General features: G+C 48.2%; 1 protein-coding gene across 3 annotated transcripts in view; it reads left to right on the forward strand.

Annotated features, from left to right (window-relative positions):
• LOC310657552 (transcription factor COE1-like) overlaps positions 1–27,974 on the forward strand; it is a 107,063-nt gene that overhangs the window by 14,486 nt on the left and 64,603 nt on the right. The window lies entirely within an intron of this gene.

The raw sequence follows: 27,974 nt of genomic DNA on the forward strand, positions 1-27,974 counted from the left end.
GTTGTTCTCCCTTCAATTCTCTCTTCTTGCAATAGTTGTTGAAGGAAAAGATAAAGGTAAAGGGACCCCTGACCATTAGGTCCAGTCGTGGACGACTCTGGGGTTGTGGCGCTCAACTCACTTTACTGGCCGAGGAAGCCGGCATAGAGCTTCCAGGTCATGTGGCCAGCAGGACTAAGCCGCTTCTAGCGAACCAGAGCAGTGCACGGAAACGCCGTTCACCTTCCCGCCGGAGCGGTACCTATTTATCTAATTACACTGGTGTGCTTTCGAACTGCTAGGTGGGCAGGAGCAGGGACCGAGCAACGGGAGCTCACTCCGTCGTGGGGATTCGAACCGCCGACCTTCTGATCGGCAAGTCCTTGGCTCTGTGGTTTAACCCACAGCACCACCCGCGTCCCTGTTGAAGGAAAAGCCCCCCCCAAAAAAAGATGAAAGGAAGGAGGAGGGGAGGAGAGAGCTGGGGAGAATGCCACCCCAGTCAACCACCATTGCGCCCTGGGATTCTTGCGCAGGTTCCCCAATGGCAAGGCCGGCCTTACGAAATGAGAACGCCCATTGTTGGAGGAAAGAGAGAGCCATTGGGGGCTTTCCTGTGTGTGGTGGTGGTGCCCGTTCACCCAGCAGCTCAGGATGGGGGCCTTGGTGATCCCAAGGGGGGGGGAGAGTGTGAGAGGTGGGGGTGGGGATTTCAGTTTCATTGACCCTAATGGAGCACGTCTGATTTCTGCGCCGTCCCCCAGCTGGGTTCCTGGCGGCCCAGCGCATGGAAGAGTTGGTTTTCCTGTAAAGGCTGTGCGATGCTCTGGTTTGCTAGGAAATGCTCCAATTTTCTTTAATAATTGATGGGCGCTGCCTCGCCAGCCTCGGAGGCTCAGTGAGCGCAGTCATTACCAGCATCCTGGTGTTTTTTCCACCCTCCCTCTCTCTCTCTCCTCCTCCTCCTTTGCCTCCCTCCTTCCTTCCTTCTGCCTCGAACAGAGAGAGCAGCAACGTCAAGGTTTGGGGAAAACGGGAATGGAATTGAATGCAGGTGTGTTCACTTAGGTTCAGAAGGTTCGGAAGGAGGGAGAGAGATTTGCAGACTCAGGGAGTTTCTGGAGGCTTAACTTTTTCTGAGGCAGCCGTCCTCAGTCCAGCCACTTTGGATTGCAGCTCCTAGCCAGTGTTTGAAATTCGCCAGGCGCATTTTGCACCTGGCTTCCGGCCACTTGCAACCAAGGTGCCAGGGTGCCAGGATGGTGCTTGAGATCTCCACCATCTGGAGGTGCATGCCAGCGGATTTGGATTGTTTTCGCACACTAATACCCCGCCCTGTGGAATTCTATCCGTTATATTTTTATCTGCGCAATCAGAATCGATTTCTGGAACCCAAACACCTTTTCTGTGCAGTCTGAGCAGGAGCAGGGAATGACGTTATAGTGAATTGTTGCAGCTTGCCTTCGCTTGCCCCCTTCCCATTGTCCTGCTCACAGTTGTGAAGAATATTCCTAGGTGATGAATGGTCTGTGACACCATTAAGAAAAAGAGGTGGGGATATATCTGTGGACTGTCCCTCTTTAAGTTCCCAAACTCGGCTCTGAACCGTGTGCTCCGTGCAGAAAAGGCTGGAATATAAATGCCATAAATAAGCTAAATATAAAAAAAATCCTTCCAGTAGCACCTTGTTGTTGTTGTTTAGTCATTTAGTCATGTCCGACTCTTCGTGACCCCTTGGACCAGAGCACGCCAGGCACTCCTGTCTGCAGCTGCTTAACTCCCTTCTCGCACGACTAACTTGTGGGGGGTGGGTGCGGGGAGACAGGTCTGATGGCTTCCGGGGACTTCCAGGCCATGGGAAGAAGGTGTTTCAGTCTCTATCTTTGGAGAGGCTAGAGATTGGCTGGTGTGCAGTATTTGTTGTTGTTTAGTCGTTTAGTCATGTCCAACTCTTCGTGACCCCATGGACCAGAGCATGCCAGGCACTCCTGTCTTCCACTGCCTACCGCAGTTTGGTCAAGCTCATGCTGGTAGCTTCAAGAACACTGTCCAATCATCTTGTCCTCTGTCGTCCCCTTCTCCTTGTGCCCTCCATCTTTCCCAACATCAGGGTCTTTTCCAGGGAGTCTTCTCTTCTCATGAGGTGGCCAAAGTCCTGGATCCTCAGCTTCAGGATCTGTCCTTCCAGTGAGCACTCAGGGCTGATTTCCTTCAGAATGGAGAGGTTTGATCTTCTTGCAGTCTCCTTGCAGTCTCCTCCAGCACTGCCTTGCCGTGGCAAAGGGGCTTGAATAACTCAGAGAAGCTATGAACTATGACATGCAGGGCCATCCAAGATGGACGGGTCATAGTGGAGAGTTTTGACCAAACGTGATCCACCTGGAGGAGGAACCGGCAAGCCACTCCAGTATCCCTGCCAAGAAAATTCCAGGGACAAAGACAACAGACATATAAAAGTAGCACCTTAGAGACCAACTAAGTTTGTTATTAGTATGAGCTTTCATGTGCATGCACATTTCTTCAGATACCTGCACACGAAAGCTCATACCAATAACAAACTTAGTTGGTCTCTAAGGTGCTACTGGAAGGAATTGTTTTTATTTTGTTTCGACTATGGCAGACCAACACAGCTACCTACCTGTAACTATAAATAAGCTATTCAGCTTACCTTCTTAAGGAAGCTGGTGGGGCTAGCCCAGGCATAGGCAAACTCGGCCTTCCAGATGTTTTGGGACTACAGCTCCCATCATCCCTGACCACTGGTCCTGTTAGCTAGGGATGATGGGAGTTGTAGTCCCAAAACATCTGGAGGGCCGAGTTTGCCTATGCCTGGGCTCGCCAGACAGAGATGCCAGTCACCAAACTGGCATCCAGCAATCACCATATGGTCGCAATCAGACCCGTGCCAGTTGCAAAACACTCCTGGGGAGTTTCTAAAACTGGCTGTCCCCCTTTTAAATAAAGAATAGGTTGTTTCACATGCCTTGCCAGACACAGGTACAAGGTTCTCCTAACATGTTACAAGTATTTGTTGTACACCTCTTGATTTGTGTGGCTCACCTGTGTTCACACAGGCAAACAGACGGCAGATTCGTCGAACGTAACTTGCGAATAGATGGGTGAACGTGCAGCTCAATCATTGTGCACCCCAGTCCTTGGATTGTGCAGTTGTTGAATGTAACGTGTGCGTGCTCCCACAGAGAGGGGCAGTTGAAGGTTATCAACTGGGGCTGAAATCCTGCACAGTTAATCCCAGTGGGATTATACTGGTTTTGCTGCATTCAGAGGTTTAGCTCCCCCTCCGACTATAGAATTTGAACTCAGCTCCCTGGAGCCTGTGGGTCTGCCTGTGTCAAATTTTCTGCCTTGTGTTGCTGATACAACACTTGTTCGCGTGAGATGCCCTTCATGCAACAGCAGGACCAAATAAAACAAGTTTTAGATGGTGTTTTAGGAGATTTATACCAAGTTTTTGCTGGGGTCTCTCCACCCCCACCCCCCCTGCTCGCACCCCCCTATAAAAGCCCCCGCAGTTCCAGAGACTTTATGGTTATTCAGAAATGTTATTTCTCTCTCTCTCTCTCTCAACTTCCTGCTGCCTCTGGCTTTTAAAAGACGAAATCTGAGATTGCCATAAATCCAGCAGCCCAAAATCTCTGACTCCCGATAAAATCAGGATTGGATTTCCGCCGTTTTGTCACCCTGCTGATCTCCCGTCTTAGTCCTGCGGAGATTTTCCCCAGGGTCATGGTCTTATTCCGCCTCCCTGGCCCCATCAAGCCAGTCAGAAGGATTCAGGGTTCAAGATGCTCATTTCCCATTGTTTCCTTGACCCAAAGAAACCCAAGGCCAACTGCATTAATAATAATAACATAGTATTATCTATTAAAGCTCTTGGAAATTTCCATCCGTAAATAAAGTTAATGGCTCTTGGGTATTGTTCATGTGTGCGTATACAGAATATCCGAGAGATCCATTACTTTATTTACAGAAGGAAACTGTAAAGTGTCTTAATGGACATTATTCTAGGGGCGTAGATTCAGTTGCACACCAGCAAATATAGATTGTACCGTTAAAGTGGATTTGGTGCCCTTGCAGAACATAATCACTTCTACCCCCCACCTCACCCAAAAAATTGCTGTAAGGAAAGTGACAGAGAAACACATGGAAAAGGGCGGGTTGGCAATTGCTCAAGGTGACACCGGCCAACCTCCCCAAACAAACCAGAAGGAATGCTCCCTAGGCAGGTTGGGGTCTCTCTCAACAAAACCCTCCCATTCATGCTGAGACCGATTTGCACAACAGAACTTCCCTTCCCCCTCTTCCCCCCAAAACAGGGTTGTGGTTTTTCCAGAATTTGAACTCAGCCCCTTGGAGCCTGTGAGTCTGCCTTTGTCAAAGTTTCTGCCTTGTGCTGCTGATTCAACACTTGTTTTTGTGAGATGCCCCTCGGGCAACAACAGGACCAAATACAGTGGTGCCTCGCAAGACGAAGTTAATTCGTTCTGCGAGTTTTTTCGTCTTGTGAATTTTTCGTCTTGCAAAGCACGGTTTCCCATAGGAATGCATTGACAGTTTTAAGAAAAAGGAGCAAGATGTTTTCGTCTTGCGAAGCAAGCCTATAGGGAAATTCGTCTTTCGAAACAACTCAAAAAACAAAAAACTCTTTCGTCTTGCGAGGCATTCATTTTGTGAGGTACCACTGTAAAGCAAGTTTTAGATGGCAGTGCAGGGCTTGCAGAGGGAAGAGAAATTCTGGGACTATTTCGGTGGATGTAGCTCCCCATTAATAGTGCTTTATGGAAGGTGATTGTTTTACTGATGCCTTGTAACTGTGCTACAGATAGACCCTAACTTAGATGCAGAGGCGTCTAAGGTGGGACCTTTTGCATGCAAAGGATGTGCTTTCCACTCGACTACATCCCTTCCTAGGGACTTCTCCTTTACTGCTCAGATCATCTAGGCTAGTATTACCTATTCTGACTGCCAGCAGCTCCTTGGGCTTTCAAACAGGAGTCTCTAGAAGCTGTACCTTTTTAAAAAACCAAAAACCAAAACACATTTTAAAATATTGTTTTAATTCCATTAAATTCCTTTTTTAAACCTTTATATGTTTTAGCTTTTTGTGTGTTGTTTTGAGTCCTGGTCCGGAAAAAAGATAGGGTAATAATAATAATAATACCTAGAGATTGATCCTGAAACGTGCAATTTGCAAAGTGTGAGCTCCTGTGTTTATATCCACCTGTCTGCCTTTATTTCACCAGCTATGTGTAACCCTTTTAAAGGAATCAACAACGAAACGAAACCAATATTCCTTTTTATTTCCCCCTGACGCTTGTCTGCAGAAATGGACACTCAGTGCATGAGAGACTTCATTTATTCACAGAAAACCATACAGATTCAGGCATCCATACGTGGAAAGTGGTTTCTACGTCACAAGCTGCTGGCGTTCAAACAGCTTTCAAACAGCGTTTATTTAAGCATCTGCATTTATGCCGAGGAGTTTCAAATCGCACAACTCTCAGAAGGCAGCACCCACAACATCCTCAGACACGAAATATAATACATAAATATTCCAGGCCTTTGAAAAGGCATCTGTGACAGATAGCTGCGCTGTTATGTAAATCGCAAGAATATGCCGAACTTCTCTTAGAATTGCACTTCTCATTTGAGATTTTGCATTCCCACATTTTCCAGAACCGTTCCTGCTTTGGCTGTGCTCTCCACCGTTTGGCAAAGACCCTCCTTTCCAGCTGCTAATAAATTTGGTGCACACTCCTGAACTTTTGAGACTTACCTTGCTGTACGAAAGCTAAGCAAACCATTTCAGTGTTTGCATACAGCAAAGATCTGAGATACTGCCCGCTCCTCTTTTCTAACCATTCCTTATGGGGTTTGCTTATTTGTTTTCTGCGGATGTAAACTCTGCCTTTCAACCTAGCCGTTCCCAAGGCAGCTCGCAACGCGGTTCGTCATAAGGCATTCTTTGCTATCCCGGTGTTCTCCAGATGTTTTGTAATGAAACATCAAATTGACACATACAGTGAGGGGGGAAAGGTATTTGATTCCCTGCTAAATTTGCCCGTTTGCCCTCTGACGAAGAAATGACCAGTCCATTAATTTTAATGGTAGGTTTCCTGTAGATGTGAGAGACAGAATAACAACAGGAAAACCCCCAGAAACCCAGAAGGCAAAAGTCACAGATTGATGTGCATTGTAATGAGTGAAATAAGTATTTGATCCCTTTGCAAAAGATGACTTGGCACTTGGTGGCAAAACCCTTGTTGGCAATCGCAGAGGTCAGAGGTTTCTTGTAGGTGGTCACCAGGTTTGCACACACCTCAGGAGGGATCCAATTCTGTCTCTCACAGCTACAGTAAGCCTACCATTAAAATTATGGACTGGTCATTTTTTTCGTCAGAGGGCAAATGGGCAAATTTAGCAGGGGATCAAATACTTTCCCCCCTTACTGTAGCCCCACACAACGGAGTGTCCCTTAGTCTCCTGGTCAATGGATGGGACCAGGGTTGTAAAATCCGTAGTAACAGAGAGACCCCAGTTCCTGCTTGTCTTTCTATTTCTTCTGATCCTGTAGGCTGTAGCCCATTTTGGGGGGTAGTGTGTGGACCTCGAGTCCTGGGGCAGGGATGTCTAGGTCTGATGACTCCCCAAGTTCTGGGTGGAAATATACCAGTGGGTCTGGCTGTCCTTGCCTCTCATCTGAGTAGACCCCATGTCGAGGCAGGGCTGAGCCCTGATATAACCCATCAAACGCCCTCCTCCCTCAGCGAGGCGCACCCCAAATATACCCAGTGGCCAGCAGCAGCATAATGGGAAACAAATGGCCACCTTTCAGAGGATTTCAGTATAATTGAAAAAATTGGGTGCACTCTTCCCACCTTGGATCAAATCTATGCTTCCAGATGGCCTTAAGAAAGCTGCAGAGATAGCGCAGGACAGTGCGCACCCCGGAAATGATCTCTTTCAGCTTCTGCCTTCTGGAAGAAGGTAAAGGGTTATAAAGACTAGGACTAGCCGCCTGAGTTTCCACCCAAATGCGATTTTGGTTTTAAACCAAAGGCGTCTCTGCGGAAGTATATTGTATTTAAAAATGGGGTATCAGAGTTTTTAGGGGGCTAACCAGGCTGGGATAGCAGGCTTGTTGGGTTTTGAATGTTTTATGTAGATTTTTCAATTTCGTTGTTCTGTATGGGACAATGGCAATAAAGATTATCGTACCATATCGTATTCTTTAGCCATGATTCCTACTGTGCTGGGCCCGGGGGTAACCCTTGAAACGCGGTCCAGGACCAGACCAGAATCTGGAGGTTCTGCTAGGAGTCAGTCCCAGAGGGTCAAGGCAGGAAACTAGGCAAGGACAGGTACAGGATCTCAGGCAGGATACAGCAATGTTGCTCCCACAACCTGAGGCAGGGTCCGACAGCCTTTTATCTTTGTCGGGATAATGGCCGGTCCTGATCCCCCGGTGACTCACCTCCCTGTCCCGCCCAAAGGCGAGCACTCCTCCTGCGAGTACTCAGGTCTCTCTTTCTCTCAGACCTCAGTCTCTGCATCTCGGGAGATGTCGGTGGGTTACTGGACCCAAGGGCCACCTCAGCCTCTCCTGACCCAACCGGTAGTGGAGCAGCTGTAAGTGATGGCCCAGCTGGAGGCAACGAGGTCATCCCTGGATCTGGAGCCAGGGCAGGCTCAGGCCCCTGACTCGGCCCAGCTGGTGCTTGTTGCAGGAGAACCTGTGCAGACTGGGGCTCTTCGGGATCAGGCCCCAGACTTGGTTCAGATGAGGCAAAGGATCCGGTGTGGACTGAGACTCCTCTGGTTCCGAGTCCCAGGCCATCACACCTGCATTGCAGGGGTTGTGCTAGATGACCCCTGGGTGTCCCTTTCACGATCCTAACGTGATTCCTAGCCCTGTCGCCTGGAGCTGCTCAGAAAATTAGGGTGGGGGGAAATTAAGGAGAAGGGACAGGCATTTGTTGACAGTAGGGGTGTGATGGGTCCGCGGTGGTGGTGGTGGGGAGATAGTGGGAGAGACTCAGTTTTTACCCCCAGGGAACTGGGTCCTAAACAAGAAGCAGGCGAGATTTCCCTTGATTTCCCCCCTCTCCCTAAGTTATCTATATAACTTACAAATCTCTCCCTCTCTCTGCTCCCACCCTGCTTTTTAGCTAAACGGACACCCAGAGAGCAGCCTAGGAAGAGTCAGTGGGTGGAAGAGTAATTTACCTAGGAGATTACGCTGAGGGGGAAGAGAGATTGTCTTACTTTCTTGTCTGTGGGCTGAAGGTTGGGAAGGAAATTTGCCTCTTGTTTTTAACGAGGGCTGGCCCCCTCTCCCTGCATTTCTCTGATTGAAACGCTGCAGTGAAAGAGCCTTTTTCGGCTGCACGGAGGAGATTCTTGAAGATGGGGCTGGGGGGGGGGGGGAGAGGAGCGAAGGAGCCGGTTGTCAAAACTGATCCTTCAATCAGCAGGGAACCTGCACGAGCTCTTTTTCTTTCACGGGGTATTTTTAGAGCCAAAAGGTTGCTGGGAGCACAGAAATCCAGGAGGGAAGTTCCCAGAAAATCACACTTTTTTTGACGTCGGGGTGGGTTTTCTGACTTGGGCCGCTGGGTGCCGATCTTGGTTGAGATGGTCATGTGTTTATGTCAGTGCTAATAAACCGGTGTAAAAAAAACCCAAAACACACACATCCACAATGTGTAAAATTAGGACCAGTGGCAGAGTGCATCGTTGATTAATCATCTGCCTTTTATCTGATTGATTAAATTTAAATAAATTTGCATATTGCCCAAAACCCCTGTCGCTGCCTTCTTCGGATACTGGAGAAAGTGCAAGATAACTCTCACCTTAAGCAAGCAGATGGTGAAACCTCAGAGCATGTTTACTCAGAAGTGAGCCCCACAGGGTTAAAGGGGATTTACTCGCTGGTAGTGTGTTTGAAATCGCAGGCAATAGCAGCCAGTTGTTACTGGAAAGAAATGTCATCTTGGATATTTTCATTCCTTGTTTCAGCTTCAGAAAATAAAAAAGGACCCTTAGCTCTGAGATGCGCCCTCGCTCTGGTCTGTAACTTGCCCTTTCCTTCTCTGAAGGATATAAAAGAGTCCTAGAATCATATAACTGTAGAGTCAAAATCGGTCCCAAGGGCCATCTAGGGCGAAGATGCTGTTTTTTTTAAGAGGGGAGCACCAGTCTCTGTGTTGACCAAGTGTTTGCTTCTGCTTCTCAGTGTTAGAAACTCAGCTATATAAGCGAGGTGCAAAATGGCTCCTTAAGCCAGGCTGCCTCAGTGGAATGTCAAGTTGCCATTTTGGGACCAGATGGCTTAAAAGTTGTATTTTTCAACACAGTGGTACCTTGGTACTTGAACGGCTTGGGCTCCCGGACAAATCAGCTCCTGAACGCCGCAAACCAGGAAGTAAGTGTTCCGGTTTGTGAACGTTTTTTGGAAGCCGAACATCCGATGCAGCTTCCACTTGAGTGCAGGAAGTTCCTGCAGCCAATCAGAAACCATGCCTTGGTTTTTGAACCGTTTCGGGAGTCGAACAGACTCCCGGAATGGATTAAGTTTGAGAACCAAGGTGCCGCTGTACTACTTTTGATTGTGCAGATAAAATATCACTGATAGAATTATGCAGGATGCGTTTTTAGTGTGTGAAAACAGTCACGTTCCAAGGATCCCCAGGCATGAATCTCCAGATGGTGGATATGTCAGGTGCCATCCTGATGCCCAAACATCAGGTTTCACTCTTTGTTTGGTTTTTAGTAACTAGTTACCGTATTTTTCGCTCCATAAGACGCACCTTTTTCTTCCAAAAAAGTAAGGGGAAACGTCTGTGCGTCTTATGGAGCGAATGTGTGGTCCCTGGAGCCGAATTGCCCAGGGGCAGATCATGTTTTTTTTTTTAGAAAGAGGGAAGTGGGTGTTGAAACAAAGCTGCTGATCGGCAAGTGATCGGGAGGGAGATAAGGGACGCTAGCAATAAAGGAGGCTGCCTGGAAGTGGGGAGGTAAAGACAGCAAACCTGCAAGGAGAGGAGACGGGAAGGCTAAAGCAATGAGGAGAGAAATTAGAAGAAAAGGAGGAGCAAATACTACTCCAGCTAAGGAAAAGACACTAAGGCAAACAAGAGGGAAGGGGGTGTTGAAAGGAAGCAGGTAATTGGCAAGCGATCAGGAGGGAGATAAGGGAGGCTAGCGATAAAGGAGGCTGCCTGGGAGGGGGGAGGTAAAAGCCTATGGATCCTCAGGATTTTTGCATTGGGTCACCCCAAATTCACCATCAGATCCCATAGCATGTCCATGGCTACCCTGACCATTAGGTCCAGTCGTGACCGACTCTGGGGTTGCAGCGCTCATCTCGCTTTATTGGCCGAGGGAGCCGGCATACAGCTTCCAGGTCATGTGGCCAGCATGACTAAGCCGCTTCTGGTGAACCAGAGCAGCACACGGAAACACCGTTTACCTTCCCGCTGGAGCGGTACCTATTTATCTACTTGCACTTTGATGTGCTTTCGAACTGCTAGGTTGGCAGGCTATAGCCTGCACCAAAAAAATCACGCATCCACTGTTTCATTGGACCGCAGTGGCACAAAAACGTGGTTACAAAGCCTGGATCCACATGGATTTTCAGGATTTTTGCATTGGGTTACCCCAAACTCACCGTCAAAGCACATGTCTGTGGCCACAGCATGAACCACAAAAATCATACATCCACCGTTTCATTCAGAATATTTTTTTTCTTGTTTTCCTCTTCTAAAAATTAGGTGCGTCTTATGGAAAATACGGTAATTCAGACTCTTAACGCATGGTGTGAAATGTCTTGCTTGGAAGGGTCATGACTTTGGAGCTGCTGTGGAATTGAAGCTTCTTCTGTAGCTTCTGACTCAGCCAGCTTAAGGAAAACTAATTGCACAATTGCAGAAATAGTTTTTGTTTCTTTCAGTTTACTGAGTGTGTGATTAAAATAATAATGATCTTATTTTTGCCTTGCTACGCACTGTATCAGTGAATTCCAAAACGTTTTATAAATCTGCAAAAAATGAAAAAATGAACATAAAAGTGTCCTGGGTTCTAAACCTGGACAAAATACTGTATAAAAACATGAATAACAATAAAATTCAATGTTCAGAAATCAATTTAGGGGAAATCCATCTAATAAGCATTAGATAATCCCCAGGGCTAGCTGGCTGAATTGATCCTACTTGGGCCAGCGAGGAGGCCAGGGAAGAATTAGCTGTGGGGTCTCAGAGTGGGTGATCTTCATAAAAGGGGAGGGGGAGGGAAGAGAAGGGAAGGGAAATAAAAGATCAGGCTGAATTCAAATTAAAGGCCAGGTGTAATAGTTCTGTCTTACAGGCCTGACAGAAGGAGGTTGAATCCTGCAGGGCCCTGGTCTCCTGGGACAGAGCATTCCACCAGGTCAGAGCCATCACTGAGAAGGCCCTGGCCCTGGTGGAGGATAGTCTGACTTCCTTAGGGCCCAGGACCTCTAAACTATGATTATTCATGGACCTTAAGGTCCTCTGCGGGGCAGACCAGGAGAGGCGATCCTGTAAATACGAGGACCCTAAGCCACAAAGGGCTTTAAAGGTCAAGATGTCCCTGGAAAATAGGGACACTTAGAGGGTCTGTTCACCCTCTTCCTTTCTTATTGTCAAATATTTGCTGTCATGCTATGTGGGGAGACCCCCTGGCTTGGCCCGACCTTAATTCCTATGTACTACAGGCAGCAGCGTATGAGGTGGCAAAATTGACTGTGCCTCTTTGTTGGGGGCACCACTTTCAATGCTTCCCCATGGAAAAAGGAGAAGAGCCACTGTGCGTCAGGTTCTAGCTAAAGGTGATTGCCGTCGTGTTAGATTTCTTCCTGCAAGGAGCTCTAAAAAAACCAAACACCCGCCTGTAGTCTAAAGTTGAACATCTCCATCTCATCTCCATCTCCATCAGGTTGCCGGGTGGACCAAGCCTGGGTTCGCCTGGGAAAAGCCCAAATGTATGGAGGCTACGTCTGTTGGTGGCTATTAGCCATCATTACTAAATGGAGCTTCATTGTTTAGGGGCAGTATATCTCTGAATATGGTGCTCAGGGTGGAGAGAAAACAAGGAGCGAGCGTGAGGATGGACAGGTTGGGTTTCACATTTTTCCGCTCATGCAATTCTCCCCATTTTCACATCAGTGAGTGTGTGTGTGTGTATGTGCATGTGTGTGTGTGTGTACAGGGTGAGTCCTTTAAAAGAGGCCCCGTGGATACAGAGTACACATGTTCCATGGGGCCTCTTTTAAAAGACTCACCCTGTGTGTTTGTGTGTATATATATTGTTGTTGTTGTTTAGTCATTTAGTCGTGTCCAACTCTTCATGACCCCCTGGACCAGAGCACGCCAGGCACTCCTGTCTTCCACTGCCTCCCGCAATATACATATATATATATATATATATATATATATATATATATATACACAGAGAGAGAGAGCGTGGTACCTTGGTTTAAGAACAGCTTAGTTTATGAACAACTTGGATTAAGAATGCTGCAAACCCAGAAGTAGGTGTTTTGGTTTGTGAACTTTGCCTTGGAATAAGAACATGTTCCGCTTCCTGTTGAGTGTGTTCCATTTGTAAATCAAGTCCCCTGCCGCTATGGGAAAGCACGCCTTGGTTTAAGAATGCTTTGATTTAAGAACGGACTTCCGGAATGGATTAAGTTCGTAAACCAAGGTACCTGTGTGTGTGTGTGTGTGTGTAAAAACCACTCCTTGTGAAAATTCAGCTGCCGCTTTAGAATCTCTCCTTACACATCTTTGTATGCAATTTTGCCTAATATACCCTCTTTTGCAAAGCATTTCCCCCTCCCTTTTATAATGTTTATTTGTCTGCTGCTTCCAGAAATACATGCATTTCTATGCATACTTAACTACAGTATGTGCATTTTCTGGCCAGGGAAGGTTGCATTGCAAAATTCAGAACAATACAGATTTCCAAAAAAAGAGAGAGGCTGTGTTTCATTCTTCCTGCTATTCTGAAAGTGCGAATTAGACCCTTAAATGCAAACTGAATTAATTTTTCTCCCCCCATCTTGAGACAGGGCCAAAGCTCTTGAGGGCTTTTTTTTAATAAATCAAAACCAGGATCTAGAGTTGCCAACTGATTATTTTTTTAAGCATTAAAGGAAGGACAACAATAAAAAAACAACAACCCCTGGCTTGCATTTAACAGCAGCTTGATTCTCATGGAGATTAAATATGACCGTTTGTTAACAGCTGCAGATCAAGCTGTTGTGATATGCAAAGGGGCAGGTCAAGAACTTTGGCAGTTCTACCTGGGAGAGGTGCAAATTCTGTTTACTCTGAACTTAAGTTGACTTCAGCACTAAGCAACGGCGCCTGAGACTGATGCATTGCCTCAGAAATTTGATAGGTGCTTTGGGGGACAATTTTGGCTGGAGAAGTAATTTAGGGGGCTACATCTAGCACACACATAATTCCCCTCTTCCCCTAGGCTCACTTTAAATTCTGAAGCAACAGGGGAAGATCCAGTCCGCAAGCGCTTCTGGAATGTGTAAATTGACTCTGCCATCCCGGTAGGATTCCTGTTCCTTTTCGTAGCTGTGTGGCAGGCAGAAATTCTGCCAGGGAATTCTGCTGCAGGGAAAGCAGTGCCTGTTCGATTTCTAATGATAAAGGCGCAGGAAGCTCTGGCAGGAAATGTGGCAACCGTTGCCACAACCTTGTGCAATAGTTGCTACTGCACCCACTTGAAACTCAGAGCCGTAAATGTCTTCTCTCTGTTGGGCCATCGGAATATCAGAGGCGGCCTTGCTCCCTTGGCCAACTTTCAAGAAGTCAAGGGACAAACGGAGATGGTCTTGGTACCTTCACCTCAAAGTCCATAAAAATCAGAGCCTGAGCACATTCCACAAAACCCACCCCGTGAAGGTTGCGTTTGGCAGCCAGGAAGCCTGAAACCAGGCATGTCCTCCGTTTCAGGAGCCTAATCTGCTCCGCCAGTCAATTTAATTCAGCCCCTGTGACAGTATATGTCCTGGGGCAGGCTTCCTCAACCTCGGCCCTCCAGATGTTTTGAGACTACAATTCCCAGCATCCATGACCACTGGTCCTGATACCTAGGAATCATGGGAGTTGTAGGCCAAGTTAGGGATCGTGGGAGTTGCAGGGCTGAGGTTGAGGAAGCCTGTCCTGGGGTAAAATCCTTTTAAAAGCTAAAAAAAGCTCAGCAACACCAATCCTAAAAAAAGCTCAACAACTTTGGACTTTGGTCAGCACTTGCACATGTTCACTTCGTCAAATATCAAATCTGGCCCTTTTTGAAAAATGTTTGGCCACCCCTGCTTTGGGCACCGAGAGCCAGTGTGGTGTAGTGGTTAAGAGTGGTAGACTCGTAATCTGGTGAACCGGGTTCACGTCTCCGCTCCTCCACCTGCAGCTGCTGGGTGACCTTGGGCCAGTCACACTTCTCTGAAGTCTCTCAGCCCCACTTGTTGTGACGTGGGGTTTGTGATTTCAGCTCTCTTGACATAATCTGCTGGAGACAGTTCTCTAGTAACACTTCTTTATTACAGCAAACAAGACTGAAGACTGAGGAGGGGAAAGCTACATTTATAGGGACAGGGGACTAGCTAGAAAGGATACATTTTGGAGGGAACAATATCAGGCAATCACAGTCCTGCCTTTTGGAGGAAACCAATAAGACAGAGGATCCAAATACAGCAGTTTAAATGAACCAATAGTAGCTGTACCCCCTGAAACCAAAAGGCAGTTACTTTACCCTAATGCAAATATAGACAATAATAATACAGATATAAAATCCTTTGACTCAATACACAACACCCCTCCCCCCCTAGTGAGCACAGCAGACGTAATCTCTCAGGTACTGTGGGGTCCTACAACTTCTACTTGATCTCCTGACAACAGGCGTTGCCGGTTCTGGATTGGGTGTTACCTGTGGTAGAGGGGCTGCTATAGGGGTTTCCTCAGGAACAGATGGAGTCCCAGACATCTCAGGGTTCCCTACCTGTACCTCGTCATCATGAGGACTAGCAGACCCTGGTTCATTTGCTGAAGCCCCTGGTGACTGCACCTCTGGGCCATTTTCACTCTGGTCTTGCAGCTCTGCGTCGTTAGCCAGGGATGAATTATCTGACTCCTCCCTGCTGAGCGCCCGGCGCCTCAGCTGATCTATATGTCTCTTCCAAACTTGCCCATTTTCCAAGGTTACATAATAGGACACAGGTCCACTAGCCCGGGTGACCACACCAGCCACCCACCGCGAACCTCGTGAATAGTTCCTCACCCAGACCAGATCTTCAGGGGCGAGATACCTTGTTGTGTCAGTCTCAGCCTGGGGGGTTGCTCTTGAATTATGGTTTGGCATTTTATCCGGGTGGACATAATCCAGCACCGTTACCAGTCTTCTACCCAAGAGCAGCTCAGCTGGCGACTTGCCCGTCGCAGTACACGGCGTCGCATGCTGCAAAAATAACATTCGCGCGATGCGAGCTGACCAGTTACCCTCCATTAAGCGCGCAATGGATTCTTTGGCTGTTCTTACCATGCGCTCAGCCTGCCCATTGGAGGATGGGTGAAAGGGCGCGGATGTGACCCCTCTTATGAAGTTATCAGCCAAGAATGCCCTGAATTCTTGGGATACAAAAGCTGCCCCATTATCTGATACAATGGTCTCAGGTAACCCGTGGGTTGCAAACAGCTGCCTCAACACCTTGATTACGGCAGCTGATGCCATGCTAGGGACCATCGCCACTTCTAACCATTTGGAATATGCATCGACGACAACCAAAAAGACCTTCCCCTGGAATGGCCCAGCAAAATCTAAGTGCAGCCGGCTCCAGGGAGATCTGGACTGCTCCCACCAGTGAACTGGTGCTCTGGCCACTTCTGGCCGCACCTCTTGGCATGCCTTACATGTTCGTACCCATTGTTCTATGTTCTGGTCCATTCCAGGCCACCACACATAACATCGGGCTAGCGACTTCATCCTGACCATTCCCGGGTGTCCCATGTGAAGCGTCTCAAGCACCCTGTTTCTCAGTGGTGCTGGGATGATCACCCTATCTCCCCACAGGAGACAACCCTTATGCATGGACAACTCGTGCTGCCTTGTCGCATAAGGCCTGAATTTGTCTTCATGCGGACCACCTGGCCACCCCCTCCCCACCCAAGTGAGCACACGGGAGAGAACAGCATCTTTCCTCGTTTTCTCAGCTATATCAGTAGCCGTTACAGGAGCCCCCGGAAGTGTTTCCAGCATCATTATGTGCTCCGCTGGAGCGGGATCCTCATTGCTCCCGCCAGGAAGGGGCAATCGACTCAGCGCATCAGCGTGGCACAATCGTTTCCCCGGCACATGGGTCAAGGTGTACTGGAACCCGTTCAGGAATATAGACCAACGCAACATTCTGGGGGAGAGAATTTGTGGCGTTTGTTTGTTCGGGTTGAACAACCCTAACAGTGGTTTGTGGTCCGTTTCAATGGAGAAATGGCGACCGTACACATAATCATGGAACTTTTTGATTCCTGCCACAATTGCAAGCGCCTCTTTGTCAATTTGAGCATAGTTGCGCTCCGTGGGCGACAACGTACGGGAATAGAAAGAGATGGGCTTTTCCGACCCATCCAGTTCCCTATGACTCAGCACCGCCCCCAGGCCGTATTGAGAGGCATCACATGCCAGGACCAGCGGCTTTGACTCATCATAATGAGCAAGGACGCTCCCGCTACTCAGCATTCTTCGCAAGGAGTCAAAAGCCTTCTGCTGCCCCTGCCCCCATCGCCACACATTCTTTTTCTGCAACAGTCTATGTAATGGTTCAGCTACCGAAGCTTTATGGGGTAAGAACGAATGATAAAAGTTAATAAGTCCCAGGAATGACTGCAACTCCGTCTTGTTCTGTGGTCGTGGTGCCTCGATGATGGCCTTAATCTTAGCATCTGTGGGGTGGATGCCTGATGCATCAATTTTAAACCCCAAGAAATCCACAGCTGGCACCCCAAAACTGCATTTTTCCTTTTTCAGTTGCAACCCCACCTCCTTGAACTTGAGCAACACTGCACGGACACGCGCAACCAGTTCCTGTGGGTCTTTTCCAGCAATCAAAACGTCATCAAAAAATGGCAAGACCCCCGGCAGACCTCTTAACAGGCGTTCCATGAGCCCTTGAAAAATCCCTGGGGCCACACAAACTCCAAATTGTAATCTGTTAACTCTGAACGCCCCTTTATGTGTGACAATAGTCTGTGCTTCCGCTGATTGTGGGGTTACTGGCAGCTGTTGGTAGGCTTGTGCCAGGTCAATTTTGGCAAACACCTTGCCCCCAGCCAGTTTAGCCAACAGATGTGATACGACTGGAATGGGGTATGAGTTTCCCCTGAGTGCCTTATTGATAGTACATTTGTAATCTGCACAGATCCTGACTTCCCCATTTGCTTTAAGGGGCGTGACGATTGGAGTCTCCCACTTAGCAGAGTCCACGGGTGAGAGAACTCCCTGCTTGACCAATTTATCCAGCTCTGCTTCGATCTTGGGTTGCAGTGCAAATGGCACTCGCCTTGGTTTGAGTCGGATTGGGGCCACCCCAGGGTCCAACTCGAAGTCAACTGGGGGCCCTTTATAACAACCCAGTTTTCCATTAAAGAGACCAGCAAACTCTTTGCATAATGCCTCGCTCATCTCAGGGCAGGTTTGGATTGAATTAAGCCCTGATATACTCAGTCCCAGGGCGGGGAACCAGTCAGTGCCCAGGAGACTGGGGCGACTGCCCTTCGCAATCACCAGTTTGAGTACAGCCTGTTTGTCCCGGAACTGAACTCTCACGGCACACATTCCCATAACATGGATGCGGCCCGCTGAGTATGACTGCAAGGTTGCCGGGAAGGGCTCCAGAGGGGGCAACTTACCCCTGGGGAAGAATGTCCTCGCGGTCTGGTCCGACACGATAGTGAATCCAGATCCGGAGTCCACCTCCATGTCGCACTGCTGACCCTCAATCTTCACCTTGACGTGTGCCTTGCCTTGCGCTGGGAACTGCACGACCCTCCCGTTGATCTCCGTTACATAGTGGCAGTCCTTTAGAAAATGGGTTGCTGTGGGCGGTCTGCGATGCTCCAGTCTAGGTGTTCCTGTCGCTCCCAACGCCGCCGATCTACAGACCCTGGCGATGTGACCTGTCTTCCCGCACGTCCGGCACATAGCATCCCGGAAACGACAACTCTTCCGCTCATGGTTTCCGCCACAACCTGGACACCTGCCTCGGTGATCTTTGTGCACTGTGCAGGCCTGACGCACTGACTCGACCCCACGGACTGGGCTCTGGCTCGGAGTAGCCTCTAGCTCGTCCATGGCATGCGCAACTTCTATCTGTGGCTTAGGGGCCTTGCGACTGGCATCAAGCTCCTCTCTTTCATAATTCTCCGTGGCGGTGGCCTCCTTCAAGGCTGAAGCAAGGGTAACCTCTTCTTTAGCCACGATGCGTCTTCTGGCTTTCTTGCTGCTCAGACCACCGATAAACCGATCCAGGAGAGTCTCTTCCAGATTTTGGAAGTCGCAGTGCTGAGCGAGCTTCCGCAGTTCAGCTAGAAATGCAGATACAGACTCCCCAGCACGCTGCTGCCTCTCATGAAACTCCATCCGCCGGGCCATCTTGGTCTCAGTAGGCGCCAAATGGCTTGTTAGGCAGGCAAGAATATCTTTGAGAGATGTCTCACTTAGCTTCGCTGGAGCAAGCAATGCCTTGGCCAGCTTGAAGGTCTCAGGCCCACAGTAGCTCAGGAATGTGGCCCTTCTTTTGCTGGCATCGGTGATCCCTTGAGCCACTGCGTAGAACTCGAAGCGTTCGACGTAGTCTTCCCACGTGTGGGGCTCTGATGGCTGGAAGGGCTCCAATACCCTTGGACTCTCCATTGTCCTGTGGCAGGGTCGTCTTCTCAGCTGGCCAGTGAGTCTTGTTCTTAGCTGCAATCCGGACTCTGAGGCAGGGCTGCGTTTAACCGCTCCTCAGCATTCCGGATCCCACCTTCGTCGCCAGTTGTTGTGACGTGGGGTTTGTGATTTCAGCTCTCTTGACATAATCTGCTGGAGACAGTTCTCTAGTAACACTTCTTTATTACAGCAAACAAGACTGAAGACGGAGGAGGGGAAAGCTACATTTATAGGGACAGGGGACTAGCTAGAAAGGATACATTTTGGAGGGAACAATATCAGGCAATCACAGTCCTGCCTTTTGGAGGAAACCAATAAGACAGAGGATCCAAATACAGCAGTTTAAATGAACCAATAGTAGCTGTACCCCCTGAAACCAAAAGGCAGTTACTTTACCCTAATGCAAATATAGACAATAATAATACAGATATAAAATCCTTTGACTCAATACACAACACCACTCACCTCACAGAGTGTTTGTTGTGGGGGAGGAAGGGAAAGGAGATTGTGAGCCGCTTTGAGACTCCTTCAGGTAGTGATAAAGCGGGATATCAAATCCAAACTCCTCCTCCCCCTCCTCTTCTTCTTAAACAAGTGTGGCTAACTTAATGGAACTGGATGTTTTGATTGGCTGCGCCTTTTCTTTTCAATAGCCTTCACTTTCCTCAGGAACATGGGAAGGGCAGGAATAAGTCACATGGAAGACGGAGCAAGCTTGTTTTCCACTGCTCCAGGGCGGTAGACCTGAACCAGTGGATTCAAAGGTCAAGAATGGAGATCCCGACTGAATGTTAGGAAGAACTTTCTTTTTCCCATTGGCCTGTTGTGTAATTGATGGAGAAAGTGACTTCTACACACACACACACACACACAATCTTCTTTCCAACGAAGGAGACCAAGACAGACAAACATTTTCTCCACGAGTCAGGAGGGTGGTTTGTTATGAAGGTTCAGGGGATACACAGGGCCAGCTAGAAATGAGCCCCAGATTTTCCAGGTATTCTCCAGAAGCTCAGAAGGTCAGTCTACAATGGGGAGAGATCAGGCCCCTCGAATCTTGGGCAGAAGGGGATAGCACTGAATATATATTTGAGGGCGGCTGGCAGGCAAATGGGCCTCCCCAAAATTTTGCCCTTCAAACTGGAATGGCCTTCCCTCCGTGTGGGGGTGCAAATATCCAGAGTGTAGTGATCAGATGGGATTACTAGGAGGAATGATAAAATATGCATCAAGCCATTGTGTCCGCGATGAAAGCATGGCATTGACTGGGTTTGATTCATTGGAAATAATTTCTGATCAAGTCCCACAAGCCTCTCCATCTCTGCCATTTGCTTTCTCTACACCTGACAGGCATGTATCAGCATTCTAAAAACACAGGCCAGTTGCCTCACCAGGCATCCTGAGCCATAAAGATAGTCTGTAACTTAGATGTAGTTAATCTTTAGGTAGATCTTAAGGGCCAGGAAGAGAGTTCACAAAGAGATGGTAAATACTGTACAGTGGTTGGTACCTTGGGTTACATATGCTTCAGGTTAAATACGCTTCAGGTTACAGACTCCGCTAACCCAGAAATAGTACCTTGGGTTAAGAATTTTGCTTCAGGATGAGAACAGAAATCGTGCTCCGGTGGCGCGGCAGCAGCGGGAGGCCCCACTAGCTAAAGTGGTGCTTCAGGTTAAGAACAGACCTCTGGAATGAATTAAGTACGTAACCAGAGGTACCACTGTACTACCATCCTTCCTCCTGTTTATTCCTGCTTATGACCTCCAGGGTTTTGCTGAATGAATTCCTCCTTTTATTCCTATTTTATTTACTCTGGACTACTATGCATGCTCAAATAGGAAATAGTTTCTTTGTAGTTTCAACTTTCAATTTGTCCCACGTGGGTTTTTTTGAAATGCTCAGAGGAAATCTGATTGGTTCTTACAAACACTGTGTAAAAAGTTCTTTTGTGAATAAAACGACCTGGGCCGGAGGGTGGACAGGAATTATTATTATTGGCACTCCTCCCAGAGTCTTGCCGGTCCAGCCTCGTGTGTATTTTATTAATCAGAGTCCAATCCTCCCTTGCTTTGGGAACGCTACACCTCAGGAGGTTGTGGATGGCAAGAGTTGTTTGGCAGTGGAACGGTCTCCCTCGGAAGCTGGTGGGCTCTTCTTCCTTGGAGGTTTCTAAGCAGAGGTTGGATGGCCATTTGTCATGGATGCTTGAGCTGAGATTCCTGCATTGCAGGGGGTTGGACTAGATGACCCTTGGGGTCCCCTCCGACCCAACAATTCTAGGATTGATGCGACCCAGAGGCCCAAGCCCCTCTTGATGTGGCCAGTGGGACTGGGAACAACGCTAGCCATGGCTTTCCCAGCAGCACAACGCATGCACAGTAGTGTCTGTTGCCCCACAGTTCCCTGCTTCTCTATGCATGCACAGTAAAGCAGGGGCAGCCAACATAATGTGCTCCAGATGTTTATTTACTGCATTTTTATTTTAACCTTTGTGTACCACCCTTCATCCAAAGATCTCAGGGCAGCTCATAGCACAAAATGGCGGTCTGCAGCATCTCCTCTCATCGCTTCCAACTCTGCAGTCCTATGATTCTAAGTGTGCAGTGGGATCTTCCCATTTTGGCTTTTCCCAAAGTTGGCAGGTACACCGCACCATCTGTGACCAGAGCATAGGGCTGGTTCTGAGTTCGAGTTCTCAGGCCAGGTCCAGAGGGCTCCTGGGCGGCACAGAGGGCCCGGTGTCAGGGCCTCTGCAAGGCCTTTTTCTATATATTCTGCCTGTGCAACTTCAGCGCTGATAAGAGCGAGAAAGCCCAGGCGACTCGGCTACACGGCACGCCAGGTTTTATTACAAGCTAGTCTGAGCTCTGAGCTGAAGGTCTCCCAGGAGAGAGCTTGTTTCCTTTCCAAAGTCATCACCGCTCTAAGCGGTGGAACAAAATTCAGCATTCAAAGTGCAAGGCAGGCTGCACAGCGGCCTCTTCGAAACAGAGCGTTTTGAGTAAAATTATATAAAAAGGGGAGCAGCTCATATTCTTTTCTAGTAAAGCCGAGGTGTTTCTAGGCTTGATTTGAAACTGCTCTCTGTATTTTGGAGACGTATCGTCTTCGAAGTCGTTATTATTATTTATTAAAGTGGGATACTGCCCTTTATCCGAGGGTCACAGTTCACAACGTCAAAATGCAGAAAATGGAAATGAAAAGCTGGCTCCCGCGTAACAGTTTGTTGTGGACTCTGTGCCTGTCTAAGCGTGGCGGAAAGGGGGGGGGGCTGACCACCTTCCTTGCTTACAAGAGACCCCCGGTACAATCCCCTTCAGTCTAGGTGTAGACATTGCTAAACTAGATGGACCCAATAGTGTGATTCTGTATAAGGCACGTTATACCAAAAACAGAAAAACCTCCCCAATATTCCCAGCATGGTTCTCCTCTTAAGGCCTTTTGCAGTCCTGGTGTTCTACGAGAAGGAATTTTTTGGGGAAATCCAAAAGAGAACGTTCCTTTTTCTTGAAAGGGCTTTTCAACTGCAGGAGTTGAGTGTGAAGGAAAAAGGAAGGAGGTTTTCGAAGAAGCTGCCCTCTCGGGTGAATGTCAGCCGACTGCTTTCTAAAGACGTTATAGAGACTTTCAGGCTCGCTGTCCTTCTCTTCCACCCAACTCCCCGCCTCACTGCAACCTCTGACAGTTGATTTGAAAAGTGGTCTGGCAGACAGCAGCACACGGCCTGACAATCTCCAATCTCCCTTCTCCTTTTCTGAGGCACATTTATTGCAAGTTGGTTTGTATTCCGGGCACTAGAGAGACAGCTGCACAAAGTTGGGACCCATAACCTCTTAAGACACTCCTCGCCCTCCAAATATTTTTTGGACTACAACTCCCATCAGCTCCAGAGAAGCATGCAGGATGCCAGCTTTGCAGAAGGCCACTTCCAAAGGGGACCAGCTGATCAACTGCAACCCACATATACAGGATGCTGATGTGTGGGGCTGAAGTCTACATCCCAGTTTACATTTCTGCATTGCAGCGGGTTGGACTAGATGAGCCTCAGGTGTCCCTTCCAACTCCACAATTATTCTGTGATTCTGTGCACGTCGTTTCTTTTGCACTGTTGTCATAGTCGTCCCCTTCTCCTCTTCTGCTATTATAACAACTTCCACATACAATATAAAGCACAATCTTGCAAGAGGGCAGCACTTCATTGCTCCACTGATTTGGGTCGGATTCTTTGGCAATTGCTCATATCTTTTCCACTGATATAAAGGGTTTATGAATAATAATAATAATAATAATAATAATAATAATAATAATAATAATTTTATTATTTATACCCTGCCCATCTGGCTGGGTTTCCCCAGCCACTCTGGGTGGCTCCCAGCAAAATAGTAAAAACACAATAAAACATCAACCGTTGAAAACTTCCCTGTACAGGGCTGCCTTCAGATGTCTTTTAAACATCAGGTAGTTGTTTAGTTCCTTGACATCTGACAGGAGGTTGTTCCACAGGGCGGGCACCACCACCGAGAAGGCTCTCTGCCTGGTTCCCTGTAACCTCATTCTCACAGTGAGGGAACCGCCAAAAGGCCCTTGGAGCTGGACCTCAGTGTCCCAGCTGAATGATGGGGGTGGAGGTGCTCCTTCAGGTATACTGGGCCGAGGCCGTTTAGGGCTTTAAAGGTCAGCACCAATACCTTGAATTGTGCTCAGAAACGTACTGGGAGCCAATGTAGGTCTTTCAAGACCGGTGCTATATGGTCTTGGCGGCCGCTCCCAGTGACCAGTCTAGCTGCCGCATTCTGGATTAGTTCTAGTTTCCAGGTCACCTTCAAAGGTAGCCTCATGTAGAGCGCGTTGCAGTAGTCCAAGCGGGAGATAGCCAGAGCATGCACCACTCTGGTGAGACAGTCCGCGGGCAGGTAGGGTCTCATCCTGCGTACCAGATAGAGCTGGTATACAGCTGCCCTGGACACAGATTTGACCTGTGCCTCCATGGACAGCTGCGAGTCTAAAATGACCCCCAGGCTGCACACCTAGTCCTTCAGGAGCACAGTTACCCCATTCAATACCAGGGAGTCCTCCACATCTGCCCGCCCCCTATCCCCCCAAAACAATGCTTCTGTCTTGTCAGGATTCAACCTCCATCTATTAGCCGCCATCCATACTCCAACCGCCTCCAGATACTCACACAGGACCTTCACCGCCTTCACTGATTCTGATTTAAAAGAGAGGTAGAGCTTCAACCCAACTGGACTGAGCTCAGACAGTGAGATCACAAATACAAGAGCCATTGATTGCATTATTTGATATTGGTTTGCAATGTGCTTTAATGCTGAGCTTGTGCGAAAACTATTTCCAGTCCGAATGGGATATGCTCAGGTTTTAAAATGTGGCCAGTCAGTATGTAAGAACAGAGCTCAGTTTTAAGGTCTTGCTTATAAATGCACCAGCAGCCATATACCTGGCAATGCTTGGGAAGTGTAAGAAACCAAAAAAAATCAGGGAGTTTTGAAATTTGTGGTTAACATCATCATAGTTTTCAAAGTTTCAGTTTGCTGTCTTGATGCCAAGTGGCATCCAATTCTACCCAAGCAGATAAGAACCCGCTTCTAAATCTCAGGAGCCATGAAACTGAAGAGTTGGAAGGCACCCCAGCGATCATCTAGTCCAACCCCCTGCAATCAAGGAATCTTACTTTTGTTGGCATCTGTCTGTCTCGAGAGACAATGGAAGAGTGCGCCATCTGGTGGTGAAGTCAAACAAGAGTTACAACGCCTGCTGTGGCTGTAGAGACCGATACAGGAGAGACATGTTTTATTGCAGGTGTGGCAGATAAAGGGTAAAAACAAAGGCAGTAATCGCAGCTCCAGAATGCCTGGCAGATGGCCATGCCCGCTCCGTTGGCAAGCCTCCAACGAAGGAGAGTCTACTGTCTTCCCACGTGGTCTATTCCACGGTTGAACAGCTCTTAAAGGTAAAGGTAAAGGTACCCCTGCCCGTATGGGCCAGTCTTGACAGACTCTAGGGTTGTGCGCCCATCTCACTCAAAGAGGCCGGGGGCCAGCGCTGTCCGAAGACACTTCCGGGTCACGTGGCCAGCGTGACATCGCTGCTCTGGTGAGCCAGAGCCGCACATGGAAACGCCGTTTACCTTCCCGCTAGTAAGCGGTCCCTATTTATCTACTTGCACCCGGGAGTGCTTTCGAACCGCTAGGTTGGCAGGCGCTGGGACCGAACAACGGGAGTGCACCCCGCCGCGGGGATTCGAACCGCCAACCTTTCGATCGGCAAGCCCTAGGCGCTGAGGCTTTTACCCACAGCGCCACCTGCGTCCCTTGAACAGCTCTTACCGTCATGCAAAATTTGGTTGCGATATCTTAAGAGGTGCCCATCTGCCTTGCAAACAAACTTTCCGAAATACATAATAGATTAGCATGCACGGAGCCAGCCGTGTCACAGCAATGAGTTGGACAGGCATAGGGTATCTGAATATGGTTTCCCCAGCAGTGATGTATGCAAGTGAGAGCTGGACCATAAAGAAGGCTGATTGCTGAAGAGCTGATGCTTTTGAATTCTGGTGCTGGAGAAGACTCTTGAGAGTCCCATGGACTGCAAGAAGATCAAACCTATCCATTCTGAAGGAAATCAGCCCTGAGTGCTCACTGGAAGGACAGATCCTGAAGCTGAGGCTCCAAGACTTGGGCCACCTCATGAGAAGAGAAGACTCCCTGGAAAAGACCCTGATGTTGGGAAAGATGGAGGGCACAAGGAGAAGGGGACGACAGAGGATGAGATGGTGGGACAGCGTTCTTGAAGCTACTAGCATGAGTTTGACCAAACTGTGGGAAGCAGTGGAAGACAGGAGTGCCTGGCGTGCTCTGGTCCATGGGGTCACGAAGAGGCGGACACGACTAAACGACTAAACAACATGGCCTTTTAAATGTGTGGAGAGGATGCGTTGGTTTCTTTTAATGCATGTTGCATTTTTATTTTGCAAACCGCCCTGTGATCTTGAGATTAAGGGTGTCATATGCTTTTAATAAGAGGGTCCACCTTCTATCCCTACGAGGTGCCACTCCTAGGAGTTGCCACCCGCTGCCTCTCAAGGCCTGTGTTCCCAGAGTCCTCTTCACTTTCCATGCACATGAATTAACCGTTGCAGCTACAATGCCACAAATGTGCGTCTTTCATTCATTTTCAGGAATGCACCTGCCCAAAGGTGCCTGCAGTTGCAGTGCTTGACCAAAAGGAGGCGCCAGTCAAACGTGTGGTTAAATTCGGGGTGGGGGGTAGAAGCTTCTGCTTCTATGAATGGGGTGCATTCATTGGTGACACCTTAATTCGTCCAGAGCCTGGGTGTCTCCAGGTTGCGATATTTGGCAGTGCCTGGCTCAATGGGCAGCCGAGGTCCTGCAGAACCAGGCCCCCTGGACTGGCAGACGTCCCCCACCCCCTGGCAATTTGTCCCCATCATTTGGCAGCCATGCCTTCAGCAGAGATGTCTGACGTATTTGTTTCAGCCTGGGGGAGCAGTGGCAGGAGGTGGCTGCACCTGTTGGACTTCTGCCTGCCGTGCGTTGAGAGGAGAAGGGAGCATGATAGAAACCTGAAGGAGTGCCTCCACCTCCATTGTTCTGCCCAGACACTGAGGTCCAGCTCCGAGGGCCTTCTGGCGGTTCCCTCCCTGCGAGAAGCCAAGTTACAGGGAACCAGGCAGAGGGCCTTCTCGGTAGTGGCACCCGCCCTGTGGAACGCCCTCCCACCAGGTGTCAAAGAGAAAAACAACTACCAGACCTTTAGAAGACCTCTGAAGGCAGCCCTGTTCAGGGAAGCTTTTAATGTTTAATAGGTTATTATATTTTAGTGTTCTGTTGGAAGCCTCCCAGAGTGGCTGGGGAAACCCAGCCAGATGGGCGGGGTATAAATAATAAATTATTATTATTATTATTATTATTATTATTATTATTATTATCATCATCATTACCTTAACCTCCGCTTTGCCCGTGTAAATTCTGTTCCCGAGGGACAGTGCTTCCTGCAGTTGGCAGAACAAGCCAACAGGTGGCATCCTTTTATCAAGTGTGCCCAGGGACGATATTTGGAGGGTCGGGTTTTGATGGGGTCAGTGGCATAATCTAGGGAGTGTTGCCCTTGCCCCAAGGGCCTGGACTGTGACTTCTCCGAGAATGGAGTAAGGCCCCAGTGCCCCCTCCCACAAAAAAGGAACCTTGCTGTGCCATTCCTAGACAGAAAATCAACAAAGGAAGCTTTCAACTTCCCCATCCATCATCCTTTTACTCCAGTGGTTCTCCCAGGGTGTGGCAGGAGAGGGTTGGAAGCTCAGAGGGAAATTTCAAGGACGGTCAAAGGAACAACTAAACATTTCAGTGTTGTATAGTTTAGTAGCTATTTTATTTTATTTGCAGAATATGGATAGCTTTCTTTTCCAAAGGAGAGCAAAAGCATCAAGTGATACTGGGGACCAACCTAGTTGTGTTTTCCAACCTATTTCTTATCAGTTAAGAAATTCAGTGTGGCACGAGCAATTTTTATCTTATTTTTTTATAATTTTTTTATTACATTTTCTGTTTTACAATTTAGAATACTCATTTAAACACCCTTAAAATATCAGTGACTTCCCTTCTCTTTCCGTGGTTCATTTTGCATATCATAAATCCCTGCATATTTTACACAAATTATACCATTCAGCATTCCTTTATTACATCCACCAGAACTTTTTTATACTGTTGAATTTATCTTAACGCTGCCCACGTTTTGCACACAGTTCCCCCCATGTATTCAATAAACGTTTTCCAATCTTCTCCAAATGTTATGTTCTTCTTGCTCTCTTATTCTATATGTTAAGTCCGTAATCTGCGTGTTTTCCATCGGCTTAAGTTGCCATTCTTTCTTCGGTTGGGACCTCGCTCGTTTTCCATTTTGGGGCTAACGAAACACAAGCCGCAGTAGTGGCATACATAAATAACGTTTATGAGCAATTTTTTATCTGTGTGCCCCAG

Source organism: Podarcis tiliguerta, assembly GCF_965153285.1.
Source record: "Podarcis tiliguerta genome assembly, chromosome: 9".
NCBI lineage: Eukaryota > Metazoa > Chordata > Lepidosauria > Squamata > Lacertidae > Podarcis > Podarcis tiliguerta.